The sequence below is a fragment of the Schistocerca gregaria genome, unplaced genomic scaffold (genome assembly GCF_023897955.1).
Source record: "Schistocerca gregaria isolate iqSchGreg1 unplaced genomic scaffold, iqSchGreg1.2 ptg000474l, whole genome shotgun sequence".
NCBI classification, from domain to species: domain Eukaryota; kingdom Metazoa; phylum Arthropoda; class Insecta; order Orthoptera; family Acrididae; genus Schistocerca; species Schistocerca gregaria.
In genome coordinates this window covers 2235928-2241151 of record NW_026061887.1, presented here as the reverse complement: position 1 = coordinate 2241151, position 5224 = coordinate 2235928, and positions in this window count along the sequence as shown.

Genomic DNA, 5224 nt, shown 5'->3' with positions numbered 1-5224 from the left:
TCTACACAGTTTTTCTGAATTTTTCTGGAAAGTAAAACATGTTTTAGTAGTAACGTTTGTGGTATAGCTACAATGAGACAGCCTTTTCTGTAGCACAACAATACGTACAGTACAGTACTTACTTCATCACGGCAATAAGTGTAATAACTATGATATCTATACGCATAGCATTTCAATTTCGTTTATCATGAGGTAAGTACATTGACTTCTGCAGAACTTAGCCTTCGGAGGACAACAACTACGACACTTCCACAGAGATTGTCTTACAGCAAGACGCACATTTAGCGCTACAGGACACGCATTAAACTATTTATTTTTCAACATATTTTAATTACAAAGAAAGTTTTCCGTAATACATTTCATTCCATTGCTGTAATCTGTAACACTTGAGGATATAATTACATTATCCTCAGGGGGGTACACGCATGCTTTGTGTACCATGTGTTTGGCAAGCACAAGGAGCCCTAGCTAATATGGTATTTGCTTATACAACTTTACACATCGGTACCATATTTCTCTAACACATAAATTACACAGCTATCTGATCATTTAACTGAGAGAGACAAACATTTACTTTACTACATCAGCGACAGATGTTTACGTAATTACACCATTGGATAACTTCACACTTACGAAGTTGTATTTTGTCTGTACTTTGTGAACTGTTCATATTTTTTCGGAACCATTGTGATACTATGAGAGCTTTGAATGACATATTTGGTATGGGATCACGATTTTTAAAGTACGTTTGAGGCAGATGACACTTTTGACATGAGCAGAGAATTTTTTTTTTAGGTTTTGAAATTATTGGAGGAAGTTACGGAGATTTTGAGAGTTGACTGAGGTGTTATGATGTTATTATTACGATTACTATGTGTATTATGCTCTTGCGGTATGTTTATGATCAATAAGCCGATGCTATATGAGTCATTTGATTATGCTATGTATCTGTTATGATGAAATATTGAAGAAGTGTCGACGAATAAGGTAAGAAATAATGAGAAGAGGTTAGGGACTCTGGTTTGTGAAAAAAGTTGTTGGAAACCAAGAATCGTACTTTAAGAGTTATGAGATGTATGTAAATGCGTGAACGTATTACAATGCCGACGAAAATTTTTTGGACACTGTTATATCAATAGTATTTTGTTTCTACAGATGTGTAACGCAAATTCTTGACCTGTGAATTTTTTTATATGAGCCTGCCACTGTAGCGGAAACTGGTGTCGTAAATATTTCGATAAGACAGTTAAGTGACCAACTGCATGTAATGCGTCGTGGGCACCCAGCTGCGCGACAACCACCTGACAAAAAGAAAGCCATTAGTGTGTGACTTTCAGAGACACAGGTAAAAAAAAAGAGGCCATTATCCTCGCTATTGACATTCATTCCTTTGTAGAAAGCATCGCAAATACGCCACGCCCAAACCTGAAAACATATGATTACACTGTGAAGCTCTTAATTTATGATATTTACTGAAATGAAATGATGAGAAATATTTTATATCTATTGTCTTTATAGCTGAGAGATTGCTCATTTTCTTTAATATCCAGTTTCTATCTGCACTGCAGCATTGGCTAAAACAAAATTTAATAGATGTACTAATATCACTATTTTATGTCTACAGACCCAGTAAAGAATCATTTTATGATACTTTCTTAGAAAAGAGAACACAAATAGACATTTCCCTTCACAGGAATTGCAAAAATAATCTTTTTACGATTTGGTAACTTATCTGCTAGCGTATGTTTTCGTGATGCATCACTCTAATGTTAAGATGTGACATAGGTATTAAACATTTATACTGTAATATTTTTTCTGCTTCAGCTTTGTCATGTTTAGGTATAAGTTATAGCATTTGCTGCGGCTGCTTGCCATTCATAGTGCTACTGAATGTCACTTTGTATTACTAGGTTAAGCTAATTTTATTACTGATTTATTTTTCTTGTTTGCCTTATATTAGTTGTAATATTGCTGCCTTTTTTTGCCAATTTCCATTTTTTTATCATTGCTGTTTGTCTTAATTGTTTTGTGCTGCTGCATTGCCTCGTCCCTTAGTTTCGTATCTGAGCTCAGTAGATTTAAGTTAGCTTAAGAGGGGGTAGACTATATAAGAAACTAACTATGATGAATTGGAAGAAAAGCATTGAGAAGCTTTAAGAAACTGGTTTGGCCAAAAAAGTAGTGTACAGTGGAGAAAAACTATTTTTGAAAGAGGATGTGAACCGAATACAGAAAGCAGGTTTAGATAGGACTTTTTGGAAAAATGATGAACTAAGGGAGATCTCTATGCAAAATACTGCAGTAAAACAAACCCTGTCCTTTCCTTTCGTATTATCCCTCTATGTGTTTATGTACCCTTGTGTATTTGTCTTTTTCCTGTCTTTATGTGTTTAGCTAATAAGATTTATGTTGTAGAATTTTTCAAATACTATGTCATTTTCTTTGTAAATATGTTCAGACATTATTTATAGTGTTTTGTTTTAATGCTCATGTGTGAAGTTGATGTTTCAAAAGTTATTCTGAACCTTATGTATGTACTTTTGTTGTAATTTTTGTAACACTGATATATTTGCTATTTCGATTCTTTTGTAAAGCCTGTACTACTGCAAATGTTATCTGTATTGTTATGTTCTTTAAAGATGTATTTTGTACCTTTGTTATTGCATTCTTATGTTATAAAATTGTAATTGACACCAGTTCATCAAATTAAGTAACTTGTAAATTACATTTCACGTCACACGTTTCTGTTGGTCATAGTATATGGACAATATGTGAGAAGTAGGGACTGATAGTGTTTGCACGTGTGTTAATAACTCAGTAAGGGAATGGATAACAGCATTGCTGGTTCTAAGGACAATTCAATAACAATTTTTCTGAGTGCACAAGTGGTGGTTATGGACTTGTTATATTATCCGCAAGACTCTTCAATGGTGATTGTGCGCCTGCACAGTCAAACAGATAGCTGCTGGCCATCTCTACAAGGACTACAGTGGGTCTACACCTTTGATGACTCACCAATACCATTATTTCTACAAGGACTGCAATGGGTCTGCACCTCTGGTGGCCCACCAATACCGTAATCTCTACCAGGACTACAATGGGCCTATTCTGTGACGACCTACCTACCAATATTCTTCAAAACTTGGGCTGACTCTGCTGTGGGTTTGCTATGTGGTGGCCCATTACCTGTCAGCATCTGAAGAGCCAGCACTGTCTTTCTGTTGGAAGGAAAACACTACTTCTTCAAGACTGCATGGAAATCCACTACTTCAGTGTGCACTTTCTTTTACTCCATAGACATTGATCAAAAACACTGCTATTTTACTATGATGAACGATCAGGACTGTCTTTATGGACTGTGAGCTATATCGCGTGTTGCGATACGTGTGGACGCTAAAAGAACCACAGTAGAACACAGAGGAAGCTTCGAAGTTGATGTAATAGGCAGTTAGAAGCAACACAATTCAAATTTTAGTTATCGATTATTGATTTTAGCTGGCTTTGGTGCCTTGAACATGAGCTAAGACCTTAAGATTTTGTATGAAGGGAGGTCAGGGTGCCGCGTTGCACGGAAGAATGAGAAAAGTGTTCATATGTAGTTAAAACCTGAGAAATACGGCCGATTTCGTCATTTGCTATCGATTCGACTTCATTCCACACCGCCACATTGGTCGCTCTTCTGTCTGAAACCGTTACATTTGTTGTGTGTAAAGCTATGTCGCATGCTGTGGTATGCGGAGACACTAAACGCACCATAGTAGAACTCAGAAGAGGCTTCTAAGTTGATGTAATAGCCAGTAAGATGCAGTACAATTCAAGTTTTAGTTATCGATTATTGAATTTTTACCATTCTTTGGTGCCTTGGACATGAGCCGGGACCTTAAGATTTTGCATGAAAGGAGGACTAGCAGCCGCGTTGCACGGGAGAATGTGAAAAGTGTTCATATGTATTAAAAAAATAAGAAATCCATCCGTCTTCGTCATTTGTTATCGAATCGACTTAAAGCCAGACCGTCAGATTGGCCGCTCTTCTCCCAGAAACGGTTAAATTTATCGTCTGCAAAGTTATGTCGCGTGCTGCGGTATGCGGAGACACTAAAAGCACCATAGTAGAACACAGAAGAAGCTTCTAAGTTGAAGTAATAGCCTTTAAGAAGCAGTACAATTCAAGTTTTAGTTATCGATTATTGACTTTTTAACCGGCTTTGGTGCCTTGGACATGAGCTAGTATCTTACGATTTTGCATGAATCGAGGTCTAGCAGCCACGTTGCACGGGAGAATGTGAAAGGTGTTCATATGTAGTAAAAACAAGAGATATCCGTCCGTTTTCGTAATTTAGTATCGAATCGACTTAAGGCCAGATCGTCACATTGCCTGCTCTGTTCTCTGAAAGGGTTACATTTAACGTCTGCAAAGCTATATCGCGTGCTGCGGTACGTGGAGACACAAAAAGAACCACAGTACAACACAGAAGAAGCTTCGAAGTTGATGTAATCGCCAGTTAGAAGCAGTAAAATTAAAGTTTTTGTTATCGATTATTGACTTTTTAGCTGGCTTTGGTGCCTTGGACATGAGGTAAGACCTTAAGATTTTGCATGAAGGGAGGTGAGGGAGCCGCATTGTACGAAAGAATGTGAAAAGTGTTTAAATCTAGTAAAAACCTGAAAAATACGACCGTTTTCGTAATTTGCTATCGAATCGACTTCATTCCATATCGCCACATTGGCCGCTCTTCTCTCTGAAACGGTTATATCCTTCGTGTGTAAAGCTATGTCGCGTGCTGCGGTATGCGGAGACACTAAAACCACCATAGTAGAACACAGAAGAAGCTTCTAAGTTGATACAATAGCCAGTAAGAAGCAGTACAATTCAAATTTTAGTTAACGATTATTGACTTTTTAGCCGCCTTTGGTGTCTTGGACATAAGCTAGGACCTTACGATTTTCGATGAAGGGAGGTCTAGCACACACGTTGCACGGGAGAATATGAAATGTGTTCATATATAGTAAAAACCTGCGAAATCCGTCCTTTTCGCCATTTGTTATCGAATCGACTTAAAGCCAGATCGTCACATTGGCCGCTCTTCTCTCTGAAACGGTTAAATTTATCGTCTGCAAAGCCATATCGCGTGCTGCGGTACGTGGAGACACTAAAAGAACCACAGTAGAACACAGTAGAATCTTCAAAGTTGATGTAATAGCCAGTTAGAAGCAGTAAAATTCA